Here is a 27,586-nt window from a genome sequence, read left to right as displayed (position 1 = left end):
TACTGTAATAAAACTGTATTATTTTAATTGCAATTATTATCACACATTAATTGTACATTTGTAGGATTTGCTGTGGTATTTTCATATAAATACGTAGCTCACATTGACCTTGTCCATTCATTCTTCTATTTCTCATGACCTTCTTTTCATCTTGCTCTCTGGCCCCTTCTCTATTTTCCAGACAGTTTGGGCTTTTTATTTCTTGCAGAAGATTGTACCTCATTCAGATGGAATGTGCACCTGTTTTGTTGGGAAAACCCTAAGAAGGAAAACAGTGTCCACTCAGTTAGTTTGCAGAGCTGTACCTGTTCTGTGGATCATGTATTGAGCAGCACCAGACTAGGAAAACACTGTTGAAATTAACCATAGAGAAATGGAATTCTGAAAACAGGTAAGTCTGGACTAGAGGCCAGTAAATCTGCTACTTTACTTAGTGAACACTCCTGCAAAAAGTGCTTCCTTTTTCACATTGTCTATTGAGCAGAGATAATCATGGTGACATCTAATCAAGTTGTGAAGATTTGAAGATTGTTCATGGTATTTCAATGCCCTGCCTTAGCAAGCAGCAGGTGCTCAAAAATGTTAGTTGATAAGGTTATTTCTTTCCTCAATATATGTTTTTATTTAAATTAGAAATGTGAATGTTTTACATGTCAGTCCCAGCTCCCTCTCCCACCCCTCCTCCCTTGTCCCTCCACCAGTCCCTCCAGCCCCCCACCCCATCCCCACATCATTCCCCAGGGAGGATGAGGCCCTCCTTGGAGGGATCTCCAAAGTCTGTCATTTCATCCAGGGCAGGACCTAGGCCCTTCCCCCTGTGTACAGGCTGAGAGAGCATCCCTCCATGTGGAATGGACTCCCAAAGATTATTCATACACCATGGTAAACATCTGATCTACTACCCAAGGCCCCAGTGATTTCTTTGGCCTCCTTACTGAGACTACATTCATGGAGTCTGGATCAGTTCCCTGTTGGCCTCTCAGCCATCAGTCTGGGATTCAAGAGCTCCCCCTTATCCTGTCATATGTCTCTCCCCTCCCCTGATGTTCCCAATCTGCTCAGGAGATCTTGCCTCATTGAACTTCTCTGGGAACCTCCCTGTTTCCCAGACTCACTGGCACTGGGATTGTATGCTGACACTCCCCTGATCCATATCTAAAATCCATTTATGAGAGAGCACATACCATGTTTGTCTTTTTGTGTCTGGGTTACCTCACTCAGGATGGTTTCCTCTAGTGCCTTCCATTTGCCTGCAATTTTCAAGATTTCATTGTTTCTTTCTGCTGAGTAGTACTCCATTGTGTAAATGTACCACATTTTCTCTATCCACTCTTCAGTTGAGGGGCATCTAGGTTGCTTCCAGGATCTAGATATTACATATAATGCTGCTGTGAACATAATGGAACAGACATCCTTGTTGTGTGAATGGGCATCTTTTGGGTATATGCCTGAGTGGAATTGCTGGGTCTTGTTGTAGACTGAGTCCCATTTTCCTGAGAAATCTCCATACTGATTTCCAAAGTGGCTGTACAAGTTGGCACTCCCACCAGCAGTGGAGGAGTGTTCCCCTTTGTCCATATCCTCTCCAGCACAAACTGTCATTGGTGTTTTTGATTTTAGCCGTTCTGGTAGGAGTAAGATGATATCTCAGAGATGATTTGAGTTGTGTTTCCCTAATGACTAATGATGCTGAGCACTTTCTCAAGTGTCTCTCAGCCATTTTAGACTCCTCTATTGAGAATTCTCTATTTAGTTCAGTCCCCCACTTTTTAATTGGATCCTTTGGTGTTTTGGAGACTTGCTTCTTAAGTTCTTTGTAAATTTTGGAGATCAGCCCTCTGTCAGATGTGGGGTTAGTGAATATCTTTTTCCAATCTGTGGGGTGTCTTTTTGTCTTGCTGACTGTGTCCTTTGCCTTATAGAAGCTTCTCAGTTTCAGGAGGTCCCATTTATTAATTGTCGATCTCAGTGTTTGTGCTACTGGTATCATGTTCAGGAAGCAGTCTCCTGTAGCAATTCGTTCAAGGGTACCTCCCACTTTCTCTTCTAACAGGTTCAGTGTGGCTGGATTTATGTTGAGGTCTTTGATCCATTTGGACTTAAGTTTTGTTCATGGCGATAGACATGGTTCTATATACAGTCTTCTACATGCCAATATCCAGTTATGCCAGCACCATTTGTTGAAGATGCTATCTTTTTACCATTGTATAATTTTAGCTTCTTTGTTGAAAATCAGCTGCTCATAGGTTTGTGGATTAATCTTAGGGTTTTCGATTTGATTCCATCCATTGGTCTACCTGTCTAATTTTTTGCCAATACCAAGCTGTTTTCAGGACTATAGCTCTATAATAGAGCTTGAAGTCAGGGATGAAGATGCCTCCAGACGTTGCTTTGTTGAGCAAAATTGTCTTGGCTATCCTGGGTTTTTTGTTTTTCCACATAAAGTTGAGAATTGTTCTTTCAAGGTCTATAAAGAATCGTGCTGGGATTTTGATGGGGATTGCATTGAGTCTGTAGATTGCTTTTTGGCAGAATTGCCATTTTTACTACATTGTTCTTACCTATCCAAGAGCATTGGAGATCTTTCCATTTCCTGGTGCCTTCTTTATTTTTTGTAAGCATTCATTGTACATTTATTGAGTATGCACTGCTTGCTAGTCCTCGTGCTAATTGTTAGAGCTACAATGATGAATGAAGCACAGGGTCAGAACCTGCTTAGTTACTATCCTCTTAGCATCCTAAGTGCCTGGGACATGTGGAGGTGAATTGTTTCTTTGACTTTCTGCAAAGCATGCAGAGAAACAGTTATCTCAGATGAGTACTTCAGAACAAAGAAACATATTTCAAATGGCTCTCACTGAAGAAAACCCCTGTTGTTGGAGCTTCTTTCTAGTTTGGTCCCACAGCTGATTTGCCATAAATAAGCACACAAAGACTTATATTTAATTATTAAAACTGTTGGCCAATGGCTAGGGCTTCTTACTGGCTAGCTCTGTCTTCATTACTAACCATAACACTAACCTATGTGTTTCTACATGGCCTTATCTAGCCAGAGAATACCTGGTGCATCTGCCTTACTGGTCTCTACATGGTGTTTCCTCAGAGTCTCCCCCCACCCCATCTCTCTCTCTCTCTCTCTCTCTCTCTCTCTCTCTCTCTCTCTCTCTCTCTCTCTCTCTCTCTCTCTCTCACTGCCTTCCCTTTTCTAGCATTCTCCTTGTCTCCTAGACCTATCTATCTTCCTGCCTCTATTGTTTTACTCATCAACCAATAAGATAAATATATATATACATATATATATATATATTCATCCCCTATCAAATGCCAATTCCAGCTTGTTAGAAAAATAGGAATGACCTTGGTGTTCATTTTTAATTCTGTAGTTCTGGATCCTTTTCCCCAAAGAGTCGTCTGGGAATCTCCCTCAAAGCATTGGCCCCATGTTTAGAGGGGTAGAAAGATCAGGCCTCAATGTCAGACCTCATCTTTTACAGACAAAGAGGACTTACTTCTGGAAGTTTCTGCACAAAAGAGGCAGGGACTTTCTTGGGGAAAATCCTCTATGAAATATAAAAAAGAAACTTCCTTGAGCTTTGATCTCAGTGTCACTGACTTAAGTCACATCCCAATCTACCAGTCAGCACAGGAAACCAAAGAACACCGGGCCAGAGGTTCTCCCTGGAAAGACACTGACTGAGTGATAAGGCTCCAGAGGCCCCCCAATAGATGCTGAGAGAAAGTGTCAGGATGCTCTCCAAGAGTTCCGAAGAACAGTACAGCCATAGTAATTGTCAGACCTTGAGAAACTCCTAAAGAGGATGTCAATTACAATTTCTTAATTCAAAAATAAGCAATTCGTGACATAAATAAATAAATAAATAAATAAATAAATGGAATTTTCTGTGGCTTTACAGCCAACATTCAGCTAGCAGTTCCTCGGACTTCAGAGCTAGGATTTCAGATCTAGTGTGCCTTCAACTCCAGCTTATTCTGATTTTCATCCCAACTAATAGAAAAAAGAACAAAGCACATGATGTGGGCAGATTATCCATTGCTCTGGTATTCCAGAAGCTGCTAGGTACCTGAACTCGTCCTGAGGAGAGTGGTGAAGGCAGCTTATTTGATATAACTTGTTTACAAGACCCTCTAATGCCTTCTGAGGATATAGATTACCTCTCACCATTCTTGTATTTTTGTAGTGTTCTGTTTCCTTTCAATAAACCTTAAAGGGACAGCCCGTGGTCTGAAGGGGGTCCACAGCACTTGGGGAGCGTTGATGTGTTCATGTGTGGGGACACTTGGCAGCATGATCAGCTACTGCATCTTAGTCACATGCAATGCAGGTAGATTCCTTTGACCTTAAGGCTTGGTGTGCAGAATTGTTCAGTTATTAGATTTTATACAGTTAATGTTGTTTTGTGATGCTTTTGTTTAAACCTATGGTTTTAAGTGCAATAAATCCCAGGATAACAAGAATAACTTTATTATTCTAATAATACCTCCACATATTGAGGAACTTAAACTTAATCATTCTGAAAATAGCTGTGTGTACTTGAGTGGACTCTTTATTTATTTACTTTGGCTCAGATTCCCAAGGTAATTTTCAGGGATGAAAACTTGCACATGGGAAACCTCCCTGGTTCCATCTCATGAACAAGTAATTTATAATATAATGCAAATCTTTACTGTTACTTCATCAACAGCCTAGGCAGTCAGTCCCATCTAGTCAATGACCGCCAGGTCTCTCTTGTGCTGTAATACACTTCAGTGAAATGTTTGTGTTACCCTAAGGAGGCAGGTCACACATGTAACCCATTGACTGCTTCTCAAATTCCTACTTCATGCCTCCACTCTCACTGAAAAATAACTGTGTGACATTTAATGGTGTGTTTAGCCTGTGTACATTTACAATATCACAGAATCTTAAGTTTCCCTCATATCCCCTTATCTTTTTGCCAATAATTGCATCATCTCTAAATACTTGATGAAGGCAGAGAAGGGGATTAGCCCTCCTCACTTCAGTGACTTGTCAATTTGTTCCCAGTTAGAAGCATATCCGCCTAGGAATAGCAAAACCAGTGACCTTTCAGATGTCAATTTGTTTCTCCATCTGTCCCACAATGCCAAGATGAGAAGCTGGGCTGATGCAATCGAGCTGTGCTTCCCTTGTTTGGGTGTCAATACATGGATTTCTGAAAATTGAGGTGCTTTGGCAATTTCATCATATGCTCTGTCTCTCCACCAGTGTGAAGTTTGCACAAATCTCTGAGTGCTGCAGTCAGCCTGAGGTTGAGTGCCCTTTCTACTCAAAGATTTCATTCAGTTTCTTCTAATATTCTAGTCCTTTTACTCTCCAAAATGAAATTACCCACCTTTTTTATAGCTATGGAATACTAATAAGTTCTATGCTTTACAATGGAACAAGAACAATGTTTTCAGGAAAGCGTTTCTGAATTTTCATTGGTTTTGGCATATAGGGAGTTGGGCAACTGTAGCCTGATAGATCATCAATCTATGAAATAATTCTGTAGGCTTGTCCATCATCAATTCAGAGACTTAAGTGAACAGCTGCAGTCCTAATCATTACCAGGAAAATGTTATCAGTTTAAAGTAAAAGTAATTTGAACCAAGTCAAATTAATTTAAGGCATTTTTATAAATATAGATTTTAGGCAATTATTTTTGAGCCATTTAGCTTTTTATGAACACATAGGAGTAATGATGATGAGCTTATTTGTGTATGGTCTTTGTTTTCTGCATATTATTTTTAATATACACTGGATTTTGTATACAACATACAAAAGAACAAAAGATTGATTTTTTTTGGAGACTGGTATGGAGACTCCTCAGGAAAATGGAAATCAGCCTACCACAAGATGCACCAATTCCACTCTTAGGCATATGCCCAAATGATGTAAACTCATACAATAAGGACATCTGCTCAACTATGTTCATAGCAGCATTGTTTGTAATACCCAGAACCTGGAAGCAACCTAGATACCCCTCAACTGAAGAGTGGATAGAGAAAATGTGGTATATCTACACAATGGAGTACTACTCAACAGAAAAAAATGGAATCTTGAAATTTGCAAGCAAATGGATGTCACTAGAAGAAACCATCCTGAGTGTGGTAACCCAGTCACAAAAAGACAAACATGGTAGTACTCACTCATATATAGATTTTCGACATGGAGCAGGGCATTGCCAGCCTACAATCCCACCGCCAGAGAGTCTAGAAAGCAGGGAGGACCCTAAAAGAGATATGCATGGTAATCCAGAGAAGGGTTATGGGATGAAATCTCCTAATTGAATTGGGAGTGGTGGGGGCAAGGGGAGAGCAGAAGGAGATGGGAGAAAGAGAGGGAGAAAAGAGGAGCGGAGAGGAGGACATGAGGGGGCAAGAAGGTTGAGTCAGGGTAAGAACAGAGGAGAGAAGGATGAGAGATACCATAATAGGGGGAGCCATTATAAATTGGAGGAGAAACTGGCACTAGTGAGATCTTCACAGATCTACAAGAATGATACCAACTGGCATTAAGCCTACCTTAAATGCCCTCCCATGATAATGAGATTGATGACTACCTTATATGCCATCCTAGAACCCTCATCCAGTGGCTGACGGAAGCAGGGGTAGATACCCACACCTAAAAACTGAATTGAACTCCTGGAACCCAGTTGCAAAGAGGAGTAATGAGCAAAGGAATCAATATCAGGCTGGTGAAACCCACAGAGGAAGCTGACCTAAACAAAGGGGACTGCATGGACCCCAGACTGATGACTGAGAGGTCAGCATGGGACTGATCCAGACAACTTCCTCCCCGAACCTGGGTGTCAGAGAAGGGGCCTCAGCAATCTATGGACAGACCTTGGAGACCAGAGCAGTACTTATTCCTCGCATACAAATAGTCTCTGGGAGCCCATTCCACATGGAGGGATGCTCTCTCAGCCTGGACACATGGGGAAGGACCTAGGCCCTGGCCAGGATGATATAATACACTCTGAAAATCTCTCATGGAAACTCTTACCCTCCCTAGGGAGCGGAGGGAGGACAAAAGATCAATTTTATTTCATTTAAAAACTTTGAATTTTTTTGTCTTTGCTCAGGTTACATAGTATGCACCTCAAAGTCAAATGGGTCACTCTTTGGACTAGTAGCCCTTGGTCTCTTGGTTCCAACCATTTCTGTGTATATACTTCTCTCCCTTGTCTACTTAGCATTTGAGTTTAGTTTTTGATCTGAGATTTTATTAGTCCTTGTATGCCCAGCCAGTCTCCAAGATAACCACTAAGATTATAACCCTGATCTTGGTGAGGTGTAATGGGATCTGAAAACCATCATATACACAAATCTTGTCTTCTCCTTAATTACAAACTCCTTGAAGCCCTAGACTATGTCTTATCCAAAGAATGAAATCTAGTATAGATCCTGGCACAGATATGTTAGCAGTGTGAGCTAGGAACACAGACATCAAGACACACAGGCATCAAAACAGACAAGTTTTATTTAGCTAAAAATGTGTTGTAGGAAAGTCTACGTGTGTTCAGAAAGACTATGACTTGCAGGGTCTCCAGGAGTGTAAGTCATCCTGTACCAGCTGAGGTCTGGGGCTAGAGTCCTGGTCTTCACAGCAATTATCCTGAATTTGTCCTGTTTCCATTTTATCTTCTTAAGAAAACCCCTTTTCCACTTCTTCCTTTTGTTCCTCCCTTCCCACTCCTTCCCTCTCTCTTTCCACCCCTCCCTCCTTCCCTCCCTTTCCTTTCTCTTTCTCCATTTAAACCTTGTCCATAGTTCAATTGTCTGGCCATAACTAGCTATAAGAGACATTAGGAAATGTATTATTCTTGCAGACAATTGCCCAACTGAAAATTGGAGGCTCTATTAATATAGAAGAAAGGAATAATGGCTATGAGGTATGCAGATTGGCAGCTCAATTCTGTGACCAAAGCAGTTTTGTGCCCAGAGCAACAGTAGACACAGGATAAGAAGAGAGGGCAGCTGTGTGAGGCCTTGGGGTGGTGTCTCAGGAGAGCCAGGAAAAGAGGTGATTTCAGTTATGTGAGACCTGTGGACCCATAGCATAGAGCTTTGGCAACAAATGCCTCATCATCGGAACCTCACTTCACTTGCCCAGCAGAGGAGCTGCTGTTTGCATTTGTGTTCATCCAACAGGAACCTGGGAACTCCTCCCTGGAGTCATAGAAACTGTTGTTGATGGCTCTCATTTGTCTTTTCATAAAAGGTGAAGGGGAACTCTTAACATTTGATGCCTTATCTGTAGCCCTGAAACCTTGATTCATGACACAGCATTCATCCTATGAGTCTCTCTGTGGCCTGAGGACTGGGCTTCATTAGGGTACAACTGAATCAACATCTCCCCAATCAAGTCATACACAGAATCAGCCCAAGGAGGAGAAAATACACAGAACACAGATGGGATTCTGAGGACTTGGAAAAAAGGGAAAAGCTAATGTAAGAACCCTCCATTAAGTAGACATTCACAGAGCACAAACAGAAAAGACACAAAGGAATGGGTGATATCAGGAGAATCTCACAAAAACCAGAATGAGCACAGGAGTCCCCTCATGTCACCTCTAACCCACAGTTTTTACCTCTACAGTTGCAATTACATGAAGTTGACTATAGTCTCAAAATATTAAATTGGGTCTGTGGGCCTGGTTTGGTGGGTAATAGATAGATGAAAGACAGAAAGAAAGAAAGAAAGAAAGAAAGAAAGAAAGAAAGAAAGAAAGAAAGAAGGAAGGAAGGAAGGAAGGAAGGAAGGAAGGAAGGAAGATCGATGGGGAGGGACAAAGGGAGTGAGAATTTAATAGAAAATGCCCCAAAGGAATAATCCATAACAGTTACATTGAGTATTGTCCTGAATAACATAAAGAAATTGCATGTGGTCCTGCTCTACCATGACTGGGTCATGAAGCATCCTTTGCCTAGTGTGTCTTTACTTTATGGGCTACTCTTTCAGTAGCCACTTTAGTTGTCAAATTACTACAGAGCTCATTTTGCTTAATAATAACCCCAAAGTGCCCGAGTAATGCTGCTCTAATTTTAGCACAATATTATTATAACCATGCTATTATTAATTACTATTAATCTTCCATTTTACCTAATTGATATGTTAAGCATTTTCCCTAACATATAGAAGGAAAAGCAATACAACAGGATTTAATACTAGTTAATTTCAGGTGTCCATTGAGGATCTTAGAACAAATTTCCTCCAGATACTGAAAGGCTACTGCTTTTAATGGACAATAGGTAGAGCATAAATAAACACAGAGTGCAACAGTTTACCTGTCTGAATTTGTTTAACTTCCTACTCATGACCTCTTTTTATCCAAGAAATTTTTAGATGATCCTAGGGATCTAGTATATAAAATGGGAGTATAAATAATCCAATTACTTATAATAAATCATAAAGTATATTTAAAATATACTTTGCCATATATATAATTTTACTGATTATTATTGATGATTAACATAAATTGGCATACTAATGAGATGGAAGTGCTTATTTGCTTTAACGTGGAGGATTCATTCTTTTTTCTCATTTATTTATTATAAAAGTTATTCTTTTATTTTACATCCCAGCCACAGTTTCCCCTCCCTCCTCTCCTCCCAGTTCATTCCCCCACCCACCTCTGTTCCTACCTCCCGATCCACTACTTTTTCATTTCTGTTTGAGAAAGGGCAGGTCTCCCACGAATATCAACAAAGCACAGCACATCAAGCTGAAGTAAGACTAAGCACCTCTCCTTGTATTGAGCCTGGGTAAGGTGATTGATCCAGTATAAGGAGTAGAGTCCCAAAAGTTGTAAAAGAGTTGGAAACAGCCCCTTCTCCCACTGTCGAGAGTCCCATAAGAGGACCAAGCTACACACTGTAACATATATGTAGAGTGCCTAGGACAGTCCCATGCAGGCTGTTGGTTCAGTCTCTGTGAGCCTCTATGAACTCAGGTTAGTTAATTTTGTGAGGTTTTTGTGGTGTCCTTGACCCCTCTGGCTTCTACAATCCTCTCTGGCCCTCTTCAGCAGGATTCTCAGAATTCTGCTTAATGTTTGGCTGTGGGTCTGCATCTGTGTTCATCAGTTGCTGGTTGAATCTTCTCTGGTGACATTTGGGCTAGGTAACAATCTCTGAGTATAGCAGAATGTCATTAGGTATCATTACATTGACATCTTTTTCTCCAGTCATGTTTGGCTCTATCATAGGTCTCTGGGCCATCTAGCCTGTGGATCTTGGTGCTCCAGGCTGTGTCAGAGGTGAACTTACTCTCCTGGCATGGGCTTTTAGCTATACCAATCATTAGTTGGCCACTCTCTCAGTCTCCAGGCACTCTTACCCCAGAACATCCCATAGGCAGGACAGACAATAGGTCAAAGGTTATGTGGCTGGGTTGGTTTCCTACTCCCTCCACTTGAAATCTTACCTGGTCACAAGAGATGGCCAGTTAAGGCTATTTAGAAGGATTCATTCTTGATGGAACCTCATCAAGGTTTTCAGAGTCTATTGATGTCTCATTTATAGTTGTCAGTGCTGAGAATACTGATTCACATAAACATATAGTAAAAAATAAATGGTAGATATAGATTTAGGGCTATTCCTGAAATTGTTGGAAATTCTATTCAAATCCCAAGTCAAAATTTACTAAGTAATATTTTGTGTATGTGTGTGAAACTCAAATCTGCAACTCAGACATCAATTTTTAAAAACAAATACTCTAATACAATACAGTACAGGACAATGATATACAGTACAGGACTGGATATTTATATGCTGAGGAATAATGACAGGAAACTATTAAAAGACTTTGCTCTCCTTGATTAAATCATTATGTCCTGTAATGGCAGAAAATATTGTATGGACAATGAAGACACCACATGTCATCCTAACCTGATCTGGAATATGACTCAAGGTGTTTCAGGAAGCCTTTGTTGACATTATAATGTATAAGGTCATATGCACAGCAAAGTGCACATGTCCTGTGTCCATAACCAAGATTGTGGTGAAGTTGTGTGACGCAACACAGAAGAGCCCTACCAGAAACTTCTCACGTTCCTATTATGTTTGATTTCAAATGAATTGTTGGTCATTGTAAACTTGAAGATTAATATGCTTAAGAAGCTTTGATCTATTTGACCATCCAATAAGCCAGAACATTGCCTATACGTGAATCTTGTGAGGAGTGGGGCTGCTATCTCTCTTAACAAACAGAAACCTCCCATGCAGTTAGTCCAATATGGATAGCACTTAATTACTGACAGATTTCTTATTTTGTGACCCTACTTTAAACCTACAGCCATCTAGGGACAGTCACATGTGTACATGTAAAAATGGCAGAGGAGGCCCTGCGTATACTAAGTAAGCTGTGTGCAGTTTCCCAAGGTAACAGCCTCAGATGCATCAGGGTATACCTGTAACCATCACTGTTTTTTATCCCTCCTGAGGCTTTCCTGGTTCCCAGACCATTTTTGAGTCTGTATCAAAACATAAGGATAGCTGACCCTCTTGCTATTACACAGCAAGTTTGGAATAAATAGACAGCTCACTCCTCTTTCCTTAGTATTCATTTATTGCTGTAGGAACTACATTTCTTTCCAAACTCATTCCAGCATCAGTACATGTAAGTTCCCCATTGTCACCCCTTCCAGAAAGCTGTCACTGTTCTTTCCCTGTCTACATCACCCTGCGTTTCTCCCAAGCACATGACTTCATGTTATCCCAGACAGTAGCAAGTAACCTGATATACTCACTCCATAGTGTTCCCACCATCTCTGTCGAGCACTGCCATTTGACATATCTAGAGTACATTTAGGAAATTGGCATATTTGATCTTGTGATACTATCTTCTTGTTTTCTAACTTGAATTGTTTCCTACCTTCCCATGAAACTGAAAATTTCTCAAGGTCTGTCTCACAACAGTGCTACTCAAAGTGGATACACTGATGTTGCACCAGAATCGCCTTGGGTAATTGAACTGAGTCATTTCCAATCAGAAAATCCTTAGTGATCCATGTGCATACTGCAGTTTGGGAGGCTCTGCCCCACAGCCTCTGGCATTGTTCTGGGGTACTAGGAGTACTCAGATACTTGCAGAATAGAATTGATTGCTTCCCTTTGAATGAGACAAGGCTTCAAATAGAAGCATTGCCTTTTGTCTTCAAGGACTAAATAAACACAACAGAGGGAATATTTCTTTGGCCTGAGAACACAGGGTAAAAGGCACTGAGAAACAGCTCCTCCCACACATTCAGCCTTCATGCACAGATTTCAAGGAAGGGATATTGTGATGGTCTGTGAAGACTGCATTAAATACTAGAAAATTCACAGACATAGCAGTAGTGCCAAGCCGTCTACCAGATGGGAAGTCTTGCAGGATAAAGGAAGCTAATGACCATGGAGAGAGCTGTTTACTAACCAGGGGCTTCATAAAAAGTAGGATACAAGTTAGTGAAAAAGTCTCAGTCACTCTTGAGTCAAAACAATATATCTAACAGAAACCCGATGTATTCGGGTCACATGACAGATGGAAACAGGAACATAACGTAAATTTGCCTTCCTTCCTCTTTAAACATTGCAAATCCTGCACATTGCATATGATGAAATGTTTGCAAACCAATAGGAGAACTCAGAAGTAGAAAATTGTGGTTTATAATGGGTATGTGTCTAACAATCAGTATAAAAGGAAAATACACATTTCCTGTTTGCTTCTATTTGCTTTAAGGAAGTCTAAATGACCCAGCTTCTTCCTCCTCTGCCTCCTCTTCCTCCTTGCTGCTCCCTCTTTTTCAGAAAACATGAAGTTGACAAAAATAATGACATCTGAAACTAGTTAGACTAGTCTGCTAGGAACGGAGATTCCTGGCCTGGCGATTGGCGGCTCTGTAAGTCTGTCATGATTATCGTTTGAACAGTCCATAGGGCCTGCTGGTAAAGGGCTGCAAGAAGGTTTCTAGAACGACCACTATAGCAACTTAGTCGTTCTAATAACGTATTCAGAGATGTTCTAAACCCAGTCTAAGCTACAGCTGGAGTAAGGACAAAACCCCTGTGGTGCAATGGGCTCATATTGTATATAACCATAGTAGGCTTCATTTTCAATAGTCCCTATGTCTGCTTCCCAGATCCCCACTCTTCGTAAGACTCAAACTGAGATTACAAAACAGTGGTCAAGTTCCACTCCTGTCGGCCTTTGGATGCAGTGGAAAACACTGATCAAAATTCCAAAGAAGAGAAGCACATTTATTTCAATGATGCCTGCTCTTCCCTCCCAAGGAGAAACACCACACCAAGATGTGAGCCTGCTGCTGCTGAGAAGCCTGGTAAACATATTAACACCACCTTAAAATATGAATCATGTCATAGAACCATCTTGGCAACTAGACAGGCAGTGCAGAGTAAAGAACTAAAAGCCAATTATAGGTCCCCTGGCTCTGGAGAAACTTCATAAAAAATTAATGCTGAGTGAAATAGGAACCATCTGAACTACAACTGGCAAACATGGGGGATGCACTGTGACAGCCAAGACCCAGCAACAAAGAACATTCTCTGCTATCATTTGTAGGTTGGGAATGTCTTCTGTCTTTGCTTCTGCTTGCGCTGAAAAGCGTTTTCAGATTAGAAAAGCGTTGGGAGTGATGTTGACAGACTGTTGTACTGGGAGTAGGTTCTTATGGCAGAGGTGGTTCAGAGCATGAGAGCAAAATTCTATAAGGCCAGGCTTGTGGGTGGAAGAATTAAAGGTTGATAAATCATGGTTGTATGATAAACGTTGGTCTTCTTCATTGTTAAATTTGAGGGCCATCTGTAATCTAGAAAGAATAATCTCTCAGCAAGTCCCCACGCCTCATCTAACATTCTTTGTTAGTCATCTATCTTTGTGACCAAACACCTGACATGAGCAACTTGAATATATGAAAGCTTAACTTTGGCTCCTGGTTAAGAGGACTGAAGTCTAAGAACAGGTAGTTATTTTTTTTGTGTTGGAGCCTGTAGTGAGGTAGTTCAGCATAACAGAGGACCACTCACCTCATGGCAGCCAGGAAGCAAAGAGAAAGAGAAGAAGGAACTGGGTCCCCATATCCTCAAAGACACAGTCACAAGTGACCTAAATTCTTGCCACTGGGTCCCATCCCATAAAGATTCCACCATCGCCCCAACAAGCCCTTAGCATGTAGACTTTTCAGAAGTATCTAAGACCTGAAGTTTCACAGTCTCTTCATGGTGCACCAGAAATATGATGAATGAATGTTGTGAAAGTTAAACAGGAGTTAAGAAAGTACTTCATAGGGTACAAGGTACCAGGCAGCTGGGGACATTGATATTTAACAATGCTTTAGGCTATGCTTTCTAGAATGGAATTAAGAATAAAAGAACAGTTGCGTTTCTATTGGTGACAGTACTAGACAAACAAAGGTTAAAGAGAAGTGAAACAATTCTGATTTTCTTGAAGCTTCTCAGCTCTATGGTGTGCATTTTATGTACTTAGTTGATCCTTGGTATTGGTCTGCATCCATCTATAACTCTCCTCTAATCCAAAATATTCTTAAAATTTGTGTCTGTGCTGTGGTCATTTTTTCTTACCATCTCCTAAATGTGCAGAGTAACAACTATTTCCCACAATGTCTGCATGATAATAAATCTTATAACTCTTCTGGAGATGATTTAAAAAGCATAAGATGCGCAGAGGTTCTGTTCAAATACTGAAGCTCCTTTCCCCCATTTTTGACATTGGTTTATTTTTTCCACTGGACTTCTTATCATTTTATCCATTACACAATTTTACTTTTTTATTCTCCTTACTTGTGAAAATTTTATACATGTATGCAGCGAAATATGGTTATGTTCCCTAATATACCTCAAATTTCATTATTTTCTTGATTACCCACCAAGTTGACTTTGCACTGCTCAGTTGGGCAGGTGTATGGGAACAACCACTGGAGCATGGGAATCCTCCTTATGGCTACACCCTGAGACTTGAGCATCTGTGGATCTTGGCTTTGAGAGGAATATATGGAATCAATCCTTTGTGGATACCAAAGGATCACTGTAATATATTCATAAATATACATATATGTATACCGTGTTCACTTATAAACACATACATTTTATATACATATAACATATCTTACAGAATTCCTACATGATTAAATATGTCTAAAATCAATCTCTAAAAGACATTCTACAAGGCTGCCTCTGCAAATGGCTTCGGATTAAGGAGGAAATTAGGGGTACATGACTGGAAAACATGTTTGATATACAAAAAAATGACATTAGTAACTCAAAGAAATGAGGGGGAAGGGGCAACCACAGTTGGGGTATAAATGATAAGTGGGAAGACTGGTTGCAATTAGGTTGGTTGGTGGAGTGGGCACTTATTGCTTAATTTAGAATTACTATGTATGAATAAGACATTTGAGAGAGCATGAACTCTTACGTGTGCTTGCATTTATTTGGTACTTCCTTTTTATGAGACTTTCAGCCTTGGAAACCCAAGTGTAAAATGAGTGACAGACTGTTTCAGGCAGGAGATAAAATGAAAACCAGTTCTCCATATGTAATTCAACAAAAGACTTTACTTTTCCATGTTTGGTCAACAACACATTCTGCTTTCACTGATGCGAGAGATTTCACTGGCTTTAATTCATCAATTAGTCAACATGTATTTTTGCACACACATCATATGCCAGATTAAGTCCATAAACAGATATTTGTCATGGGAGTGAAAGATGAAATATTTTGAAATCGATGTCATTATGGAGGAAGACTTGCCGATTAAGTTCTAAAAGATTGGCTTTTAATACAGTTCCCCCTTCTGAACTGTATGCCTTAAAGGCAGACAGCATCCCTTATTCATCACACCACCCTCCAATAGAAAGTGCTGGATAAATATTTATTGAGTTAATGTGTTTTACTTTTCATTGCTGTGTAACTAAGTACCCCAGGGTTTCATGGATTAAGCAGTCATTTTTTTTTCTTTGCTCACAGTTTTATAAACTTTTGTGTGGTTCAGTCAGGCAGTTTGTCTGATCTTCATATACCTTTAGTGGGGCTAATCTTTCTCCCCAAGTATCCCCTCTGCTTTCTCCCTAAGGCAACCAGGCTGCAGGAGTCACCTAAACATCCTCAGAGAGTTTTCGGATCCTAAGATCCTGGAACAGAAACTTATAAAACTGTGTGAAGCTCAGGTCCTGACCTGGTACAATCACATCCATTGCACCCACTGGTTAAAGTCTAGGGCTGTCATGGGAGGGACCACAAAAATGTATGGATACCAAGAGATGTGGGTAACTGACCCATATTTGGGAATCTGCTAACATAGAGTGAACAGATTAATGTAACCATTAAATAACTCTTCAGATTTGAGGGGAAATTTTTTAGGCAAAAGGAAATACTCTGTAAAGCCAGGTATTCACATATCAGGAGAGAACAGAGCACAGGGAGAGGCTTGTGATGTGAAAATATAGTAGAGCAGCACCAGAGCTCAGTTCCATGAAGCCTAAAGGTACAGGATGTCTCAGAAGTAAGATGATGCATTACTAGTTCTTCTCTCCCAATTAAAAGGTTTTAAAGTCCTGCCTGTGCTTGGGGTTGCCACTGCAGGTTCCATCCTGGCGTTGGGAGCCCACGCACCCCAGCATCCTAGTCCATTTTTCCACCAACGGGATCAGGAAGAAGACAGCTACCAGAGCATTGGACTTGCCTACACCCACTGGAAGGAAACCCTGGTTCCGTACCCACTAGGAGAGGAAGAGGCTCCTTCTGCACTCACTGGAAGGAGTGATGGAAAAGAGACAATATAAAAACACACTCAGCAACAGAAAAACAAACATGTCACCACCAGAGTCTATAGACTCTACACCAACAAGACTCGAACATTCCAATGCAAACGAAGGAGTAGAGAATGACCTTAAAAACAACTTCATGAAAATGATAGAGGCCCTCAAAGGTGATATGGGAAAATCCCTTAACAAGTTAGAAGAAAAAACAAACCAAAAAATGCAAGAAATGGAGGAAAAGACAAATTGCAAGAAACAATTGAAACAGTGCAAGGGCTGAAATATAAAATAGAAACAATAAAAAAACCACAGTCTGAAGGGATGCAGGAAATAGAAAAGCTGGGCAAACGGCCAAGTACTACAGATGCAAGCATAACCAACAGAATACAAAGACGCAAGAGAGAATCTCAGGTGTTAAAGACACACTAGGATAAATAGATTCATCAACCAAAGAAAAACTTGAGTCCAACAAATCCCTAACACAAAATATCCAGGAAATATGGGACATCATGAAAAGACCAAACTTAAGAATAATAGGTCTAGAAGGAGGTGAAGAAACCCACCTTCAAGGGGCAGAAAACATTCAACAAAATCATAGAAGAAAACTTTCCCAACCTAAAAAAGGACATGCCAATGAAGGTGCAAGACACTTACAGAACTCCAAATAGAGTGGACCACAAAAAATGTCCCCTTGATACATGATAATCAAAACCCCAAACATACAGAATAAAGAAAGGATATTAAGAGCAGCAAAGGAAAAAGATCAAGTAACATATAAAGGCAAACCTATCAGAATTACACCTGACTTCTCCATGTAAAATCTGAAAGCCAGAAGGTCCTGTATAGATATTCTACCAACACTAAGAGAAAATGGATGCCAGCCCAGACTACTGTGCTCACCAAAGCTTTCAATCACTATTGATGGAGAAAACAAGACATTCCATGACAAAACAAGATTTAAACACTACATGTCTACTAACCCAGCCCTATAGAAAGTTCTGGAAGGAAAACTACAACTACAACCAGAAAAACATAGGCAATAGATAACCCAACTTTACCAACAGCCAAAAGATAAAGGGGGTGGAAATCCACATACAATTACCCCACCAACACCATTCAAAACAAGTAAGAATGAGTGATCAATGGTTATTAATAACCATCAATATTAATGGTTTTAACTCACCCATAAAAAGACACAGGCTAACAGAATGGAATCGAAAACAGAATCCATCCTTCTGGGCATACAAGAAACATACATCAGATTCAAAGACAGATGTTACCTCAGAGTTAAGGGTTGGGGAAAGAGTTTTCAATCAAATAGACCCAAGAAACAAGCAGGGGTAGCAATCCTAATATCTAACAAATTAGACTTTAAACTAAAATCAATCAAAAGAGATTAAAGAAGTCATTTCATACTCATCACAGGAGAAATCAACCAAGATGAAGTCTCAATTATGAACATCTATGCCCCCAATACAAAGGCATCCATGTTCCTAAAAGAAACATTACTAAAACTCAAGTCACATATAAAACCTCATACACATAAAGTGGGAAACTTCAACACCCCACTCTCACCACTAGACAGGATAACCAGACAGAAACTTAACTAAGAAACAAAGGAACTAATAGAAGTTATGACCCAATTGGGTTTAACAGACATCTATAGAATATTGCATCCAAAGACAAAAGAATATAACTTCTCAGCATCACATGGAACCTTCTCAAAAATCGACCACAAACTTGGCAATATAGCAAACCTCAACAGGTACAAAAAAATTGGAATAACTCCATGTATCTTATCAGACCACCATGCTCTAATGTTAGAATTCAACAACAACACAAATTGCAGAAGCCCAACAAACTCATGGAAATTGAATAATGTGCATTTGCACCATTCCTGGGTCAAAGAAGAAATAAAAAATTAAAGTCTTCCTAGAATTCAATGAGAATGAAGACACAACATACTCAAACTTATGAAAGCAGTGCTAAGAGGAAAGTTCATAGCACTAAGTGCCCACATGAAGAAACTGGAGAATAGTCACACTGGAGAATTAACAGCACAAGTGAAAGCTCTAGAACAAAAGGAAGCAAACTCACCCCAGAGGAGTAGACACCAGGAAATAATCAAATTGAGGGCTGAAATCAATGAAATAGAAACGAGGAAAACAATACAAAGAATCAATGCAACAAAGAGCTGGTTCTTTGAGAAAATCAACAAAATAGACAAACCTTTATTCAAACTTACCAAAAGGCAGAGTGTGAACATGCAAATTAACAAAATCAGAAATGAGGAAATCCAGAGAATCACCAGGTCATATTTTGAAAACCTATACTCCACAAAATTTGAAAATTTAAAGGAAATGAACAATTTTCTGGGTAGATATCATTTATCAAAATTAATTCAAGAACAGACAAGCAATTTAAATAGACCTACAACACCTAAGGAAATAGAAGCAGTCATCAAAAATTTCCCAACCCCCCAAAAAAAAACAGAACCAGATAGCCTCAGTGCAGAATTCTATCAGAAATTCAAAGAATAGCTTATGCCAATTCTCCTCAAATTATTCCATACAATAGAAACAGAAGATCTTGGGCAAACTCTTTTTACCAGGTGCCAATAACATTGATACCCAAGCCACACAAAGACACAACTAAGAAAGAGAACGTCAGACCAATTTCCTTCATGAACACTGATGCAAAAATACTCAATTAAATACTCGCAAATCAAATCCCAGAACACATCAGAAAAATCATCCACCAATATCAAGTAAGTTTCATCCAAGGGATTCAGGGATGGTTCAACATATTAAAATCCATCAGTGTAATCCACCATATAAACAACCTGAGAAACAAAAATAACATGATTATCTCACTAGATGCTGAAAAAGCCTTTGACAAAATTCAACACCCCTTCATGATAAAGGTCTTGAAGAGGTCCAGGTTAACAGTAACATACCTAAACACAATAAAAGCAAACCAGCATCCAACATCAAACTAAATGAGAGAAACTCAAGGCAATTCCTCTAAAATCAGGAGCAAGACAAGACAATTCCCTGCCTCCATACCTATTTGATATTGTACTTAAAATTCTAGCTAGAGCAATAAGATAACAAAAGGAGATCAAGGGGATACAAATTGGAAAGGAAGAGGTCAAACTTTCACTATATACAGATGATATGATAGTTTACATAAGTGACTCCAAAAACTTTACCAGGGAACTCCTGCAGCTGATAAATACCTTCAGCAAAGTGGCAGGATTCAAGATCAACTAAAAATCAGCAGCCCTACTATATACAGACAATAAAAGGGCTGAGAAAGAAATCAGAGAAACTTCACCCTTTATAATTGCCACAAACAACATAAAATACCTTGGGGTAACGCTAGCCAAACAAGTGAAAGACAAGTGACAGTTTATGCTGGAGAGGATATGGAGAAAGGGGAACACTTCTCCACTGTTGGTGGGAGTGCCAACTTGTACAGCCACTTTGGAAATCAGTATGGAAATTCCTCAGGAAAATGGGACTCAGTCTACCACAAGACCCAGCAATTCCACTCTTAGGCATATACCCAAAAGATGCACATTCATACAAGGACATCTGTTCCACTATATTCATAGCAACATTGTTTGTAATAGCCAGAACCTGGAAGCAACCTAGATGCCCCACAACTGAAAAGTGGATAGAGAAAATGTGGTACATTTACACAATGGAGTACTACTCAGTGGGAAAAAACAACAGAATCTTGAAATTTGCAGGCAAATGGATGGCACTAGAAGAAACCATCCTGAGTGAGGCAACCCAGTCACAAAAAGACAAACATGGTATGTACTCACTCATATATGAATTTTAGGCATAGTTCATGAGAGTGCCAGACTACCATCCCAATACCAAACCTTCATCCAGCAACTGATGGAAGCAGAGCAGATAGCCACAGCTAAACACTGAACTCCTGGAACTCATTGACATAGAGGGAGGAGTGATGAGCAAAGGGGTCAAGATCATGCTGGTAAAACCCACAGAGACAAATTACCTGACAAGGGGGAGCTCTTGGACCCCAGACTGATGGCTGAGAGGGCAGCATGGGACTGATCCAGACTCCCTGAATGTGGGTGTCAGTGAGGAGGCCTCAGCAATCTCTGGGACCTTGGGTAGTAGATTAGTGTTTACCATGGATTACAAATGAACTTTGGGAGACCATTCCACATGGAGGGATGGTATCTCAGCCTGTACACATGGGGGAGGGCCTAGACCCTGCCTTGGATGAAATGCCAGACTCTGGAGATCCCCCATGGAGGGCCTTACTCTCCCTGGGGAATGGTGTGGGGTTTGGGTGGGGGGCTGTGGGGCTGGTGGAGGAGGGGAGGGAGAGACAGCTGGGATCTACGTGTGAAGCAAGCTTGTTTCTAATTTAAATAAAAAATTATACATAAAAATGTTTTAATGTGCTCAGTGGTCAAGAAGGACCATGGGAAACCAAGGACAATGAACCATGTTGTTCATGACTGTCACTGACCTTTCAGGAACTAACTCTATGCCATTAGCCTACTAAGACTATTGCAGTACCAGCGTGCAAGCTCAAGAATCCAACATGATCTTACATTCCTGAGCATCTGTGCTCTCTCTTCTCTCTCTCTCTTCTCTTCTCTTCTCTTCTCTTCTCTCTCTCTCTCTCTCTCTCTCTCTCCTCTTTCAAAAAATAAAATAAGTGGAAGACTCTCTTCTAGCCCAGTTACTTGTCTGAATTTATTTAAAATGTTGAAGAATGATTTTGATATAAGCTAGAAATGTTGGAAGTATCCCAGTGGATCATGGTATATGTCCACACGGCTCACCAAATGTGTCAGATGTCATTTCAACTACTTACAGCTAGCCTCATGAGGGGACAGATACATCATTCAGAAACATTCTTACAGGAAGGACTTGGGCAGTTATCTGAAACTTCACTGCCGAAATTGTCGAGTGAGCACCCAAGAATAGAGAACTTGCCCAGTTCTCTGGCCGTGTCTTAATGTGTGTGCAGGATTGTGCAATGGCTTTGGAAACGCATAGATTGTATCCAGAAGTTGTGCTGTCAGGAAGCCCCTGCAGGACATCACGTCCTCCCACTTCCTGCTGCTAGCCACTACAAGCTGCCCTTCCAGTTTCCAGGTTTCAGTGCTGGCCTCTGCTCTTGCTCCCTCCACGAGCGTGCTACAGGCCTGGTTCTGGTGTCCCCTCCCCAGCAACGAGTGCCACCACATCAGGAAACAGCTGGGCCTACAGAAGGGACTGCTATAAACTGGAAGACCCCTCAACCTGCTTCCATAGTCCTCATTGGAGAGCTTTAAGATGCCCAGACAAATCTGGACAGGGGGCCCTGCCTGGGTGTGGGCTTCCAAACTAACTGATCAGGAGTTAGCTTGCCATTGCTCATACACTGGGCACTGTTCATTGAAAATCCTTCTCTGCACCTCTACCCAGATAGCTTCCTTGTAAGATTCAAGAGAAAGGGCTTTTCATTTGCTTCAGTTAGAAATAGATACACAACATATAAAACTGCACCATCAACAGTCATTCACTAACCCCCACTGATACATGTAAGTTTCAGAGGGAACTCTCAAAATGGTTTCTGGAGTGAAAACTACAACAGATGCCATTGATGAAGTGATTAGCAAGTTACATAATTGTTTACCTAGTAATGGAAAAGTAAGGGCAATAATTACTAGAAAAGTGAGAATACCTATCAGGAGTGAATGGCTGTTCTGTGCACAGCCACCACCCCCAACCTTCACCCCTCCACCCCGTGCAAGGATTGTTTAGCACCGGCCTCATACCTGTGTGGTAGCAGTACTTTGTGAGTATTGTCTCCGGTCTTCATAACCTGTGTGGCCGATCTGTTGTGATGATCATTTTACATATGAAGTTAGATGATGTGTTCAAAGTCATACAAGGAGTGATAAGGAAGCCTAGATTCTAATTAACACTGCAAAGTACCAGTTCCCTAGGATATGCCTATGTATACACACAAAACTTGGTCAGCACACTGGCTATTTGGATGAAGGGTGCGTTATTTGTACACTATCATTACTGTCTAGTGTCAGCTGTGGTTTTCAGTAGCCACTATTGCTAATTAACCCATCTGTAACAAATTTGTAGAATTACTGTTAGGTTTCTCTTTTGTTGACCAAGTTTCTTCATGCATAATGTTGCCTTCCTTTTGTTTGTTTGCTTACTTGAGATGAGGTTTCTAATGTCTTGGGCTGCCCTTGAACTCATACTCCTCTGTCTTAGCCTATAGTGTGCTTCCAATACAGTCATGTACCACCATGCCAGGCTTTGCCTTTCATTTTGATTACTATTTATAAGCAGCCTTTTATTATAAAGTACTGTTTCCCTCTTGCAAAGATAGATAGGAAGTCTGACTTCACTTCAGTGGTCAACAGTTCGACAGTCTGACTATAACCAGTAGAAGGAATAGAACCGACTGGAACTCTCTCTCTCTCTCTCTCTCTCTCACACACACACACACACACACACACACACACACACACAGAGAGAGAGAGAGAGAGAGAGAGAGAGAGAGAGAGAGAGAGAGAGAGAGAGAGAAACACAAGGTTGACATGGTGTAGCCCAGGCTGCCCACAGTTGCTTCTGCCATCTGAATGCTTGGATCATAGCCATGGGCCATCATGCCTGACTTAATATAGTAAATTTTGTTATGTGTATTTTTACCAGAATTTAAAACACAGTGGTGGTATTCACGGAGATTATGTGAGTCATGGGTTCTTTCTTCCCCGTTGGCCTTCAGGGTGGCCCGCCACAAGGAGAGGCAGCCCAGACACCGAAAGTTACTGGGAGGGAGCGTGACAGGAGACAACTGACAAATGAAGAGCATCTTATGGTATCCAACACAATGGGTAGGCACCTGGCATCTGGAGCTGTCCCCAGCATGGATCTGGCTATCTCCTAAAAGGAAAAGATGGGGAAGTAATGAGGGGAGGGAAGAAGCTTGTAACAGCCTTCCTGCGTTTGTCATTGCCATGAGCCTTTGACCCTCCTGAAGGGTTTCTTTAGAAGTGAGATTGCAAGATGCGGATCACTTACCTTCACCACACAAGTGCCACTGCAGCTGGAACACAGCAGCCAACTTTTCACCCTGCCTCCCCCTGATCCTCTCCACCATGACACCTCCCTCTGGAATGGAAAGTTCTCTCTCCAACTCTTTAGGCAGAAAGGGCAGGGGAAGAGAGAAGCCCTCCTTCGTGTCAGAGGCCAGGACATCTTTGTACAAGACCAGGTGTTATTTACAAAACCCCCCTCACTTCCCTCTGGAAATCCAGCCCTAACCAATGAAGGTCTTATTCAGCTGGAAAAAATAGCAGCATCCAGACAAGACTGGGTTCTCTGTTCGAGATGTGAAATTTTGCATGTAAATCAAGCAGTGTTTGCTGGAACATCCATTACCTGAGCAAACACAGGCCACCTCCTGGGTATTACCATCCTGGAGAAAGACGGTGGGCTCTTTAACAAGAAAAGTGTCAATGTCACAGATGTGAAAACTCAGAATTAAGGAGTTAAGGTTTTTTCTCATCTCAAAAACCTTCTGTTTGTTCACAACTCCCACAGGTTTCTCTGTATTTCTGATGGAGCCAGGATCCCTGAGTGATGTCTTCGGGTATTCTTGTCTGCCCTTGGAATAGGCAAGGTAGTACAAATATACTTTCATTGTGTTTCAATCCACAGGAAGTTGGAATCATGGGTCAAGGGCTGTGAATGCACCAGGTTCCTGCAGGAAGAGGGATGCTGGTCCCTTCAGTGATCCCATCTGGACCCAGTAATGCCAGGAAAGTGGACCCAAACCAGGGTTACCCGCAGTGAGTCTCTGATGTTTCCTCTTGTTGCAGGTGATAGTTGAGGTCTCAGCAGGCATCAATGTCCAGAATGAGAGCTTGTTGATTGGCTAGCCACTGATGCAAACACTGGAGCTTCTCACTCAGAGGGTTTGTAGGGGATTTTCCACACTTTATCCTGCTCTACTAAGTGTATAGGGACTGCAGAAAGTAATTGCACATGATCTCCAAACTGACTTGCATCCAGGAACATGGATTTCAAGAATCTCTCCTTAACTGATCAGTGCCACCCACTGTGACTTAATTCAACAAAACCTGTGCTTTATATAGACCACCTGCTTCCCTGCCAGAGTCTAGAGCAGTGGTTCTCAATCTTCCTAATGCTGCAACCTTTTTAACACAGGTTCTCCTCTTGTTGTGACCCCAACTATGAAACTATTTTTCTTGCTACTTCATAAGTGTAGTTTTGCTACTGTTATGAATCATAATGTAAATATCTGATTTGTGAGCCTTGTGAAATGGTTATTTGACTCCCAAAGGAGTCACTACCCACAGGCTGAGAACATCTTATCTAGAATTTGGTGGAAGGTGCCTACATGACCAGTTGCCAGTAAAAATCCTGGAACAGAATCCATTAATTTCTCTGGTATGCACCATGACACATATGTGGTCACAGCTCATTGCTGTGGTGTCTGGCACATGCTATGTGACTTGCATGGGGGAGTACCCTTGAGACTATCTGCCTGATTTACTGTGGACCTTACCCCATGGATGTTTGAGTTGTAAATCAGTCACTAGGACAACTAATCCTGTTGGGCACTGATAGCTCATAGCACTCAAGGGTGGTCTTGGGAACACTAACACAGGGGCATGGGACTGATGCTATTTCTTAGAACCCTTTGCCCTCTGTAGGCTAAGTGATTTTCAGCTAAGTTCAGCAAATAGGAGGCAATGGAGGGATATTGAACAGGGAGGAACAAACAACCAAAAAGACGAACTAAACTAGTGTTGACCTCAGACTCTGTTTCTAGTAAGGACCGAGTCTCAAGCTCCCACCAGACAGTCCCATGGGATTCTGGGTCCCGCCACATAACCTCAACTTCTGTCATATGCTGACACTACTCAGTTTTTAATTGTGGGTTGACTCACCTCCACTGTTTGCTCTCCTGTCTCTTCTATCACCTGAATAAACAATTCCTCTGTGTCAAGTTCTCTCTTTAAAAATACCTAATGTGGTTTTTCCTTTTCTAGCTTGACCCACATGCTATAAATGTCTTTCCCATGTCAAGCAAAAGGCAGTCAGATATGCAGGACACCATACCATCTCCAAAGTCCTCAGTGTCTGTTCATATAGATTGCATCTGTGTCTATTACATCTGCTAATGAAACTCAACGTGCATTCTATGACAAGAAACAGTTGTTCCAACTCCTCAGTCACAGGACCATGAGACAACGTTCAAAGACAGATGAGTTTCAGCCATGCCAGGTTTGGTGCCTCTGACACTGGGTTACTCACTGTCTCTTGAGCCTAGGAAATCCATCACATTTATAATGTGACTGGATTGTGGTGGAGCACTATTAAACTAATGTGTGTACACACCCACAGAACTGTGCATCTTGGGCCAAATGTGGCATGATAGCGATGGTTGTGAGGTGACAAGCATGTCTTGAATGCACAGTTCAACCAGAGGGTTGACACATGTGTGATCTGGTGTAAACTATACAGCCATGGCCACTTTTCCCCAAATCCTACATATGTTTACCAGACTACTGTGGCATATTCACTCAGATCTTCTTCTAGCATGCAACAGAGAATGGTGGACTTTGCATGGGTATCTTCAGCAGGCTCTCTGGCTAGAGTCCCTGTTGTCCAATGGGAATCCAGTCAGGGATGTAACCCCACAAGAGTCAGGAGCACTGCCATTAGACAAACTCCTGCAGGACAACTGAGCCACTGATGTCATGATCATGACTGTGAGCAGGGATTATGATCTTCTATCAAGTGGAGAAGGGTGAGAGGACTGCGTTTTAGGCTTGAGGGACAGAGTAGGAAGTTCAATGACTTGATTAATATGTAGCAGGGAGTGGGAGCTGGAGGTGATATGACCTGAGAGCATGAAAGAGGTTGGGCACAAGGGTAGAGTAGGGTCTAGAGCATGTGAGATCTTTTTCAGGTGAAGGTTGGAATTTACTTTCAAAGCAAAGTTAATCAACTATAGAGAGACTTTGGGAGAAGAATCTGAACCCAGATTTGAGCCCTTCAGTACTTACTGTGACTGCATTGTGGAGAAAGAATGCAAAGGGATAAATGGATAGGTTCAAGTCTAATTAAAAGGCAGTATAGGAGATATTTGATGGAAGCTTGGATTTGAGGTTTGTGTGGTGTTTGTCTGCAATTTGCCCATGTGCCTAACTTGGCAGCCATAATCATGGTGCTGACATTCACTGAGATAGGGAACTCTATGATTTGCCAAGTCTTCAGGGAAAGTTGTATCCCATCATGGAGACAATGAGTGTGGGCCATCACTGAGTGTGCCAAGACAAGGTGACCAGCAGGCAACTAGCGAGGGAAGTCTATAGCTGTGGAAAAGACCATGGCTAGACACCTACATTTGAGAAGCGCTGGGAGATACATGAAAATGTAAAACCATCAGAGTCGCTGAGATGATCAAAGGATAGCAAAATGCACTGAAGGGGCTAGCACAATGTGCATTGTCTCAGAGGCCACGGGAAAGACTTCAAGGGCAGAGTGGGCAAGAGGACTTCAGTACCTCAAAAGATTAAGAACTCAGTCTTCTCCTTTGATTTGAAAACAGACCATTGTAGGTGCTCTCCTTTCAATGTGACTTCTCTTCTCTGAAACTCAGGTCAAAACTAGGGTCTCTGAGTGACACCATTGAGAGTTGGTTAGACCTTGAAGAGTTGGTTAGACATTTAAGAGAAACCAGGATAGCTCTCGTGA

At 41.3% G+C, this 27,586-nt stretch overlaps 1 long non-coding RNA gene across 1 annotated transcript; it reads right to left on the bottom strand.

Moving 5' to 3' along the window:
* On the bottom strand, positions 1-24,047 carry LOC121143764. The gene is made up of 3 exons (XR_005881089.1): positions 23,879-24,047; positions 23,700-23,740; positions 1-259 (listed from the first exon to the last, which is right to left on the bottom strand). It is a non-coding gene; the product is annotated as an uncharacterized LOC121143764 (long non-coding RNA).
* Between the last annotated feature and the right edge of the window lie 3,539 nt (positions 24,048-27,586).

The sequence above is a fragment of the Mesocricetus auratus genome, unplaced genomic scaffold (assembly GCF_017639785.1).
Source record: "Mesocricetus auratus isolate SY011 unplaced genomic scaffold, BCM_Maur_2.0 Super-Scaffold_100013, whole genome shotgun sequence".
Classification (NCBI taxonomy): Eukaryota; Metazoa; Chordata; class Mammalia; order Rodentia; family Cricetidae; genus Mesocricetus; species Mesocricetus auratus.
This window is presented reverse-complemented; position numbering and strand designations above follow the sequence as displayed.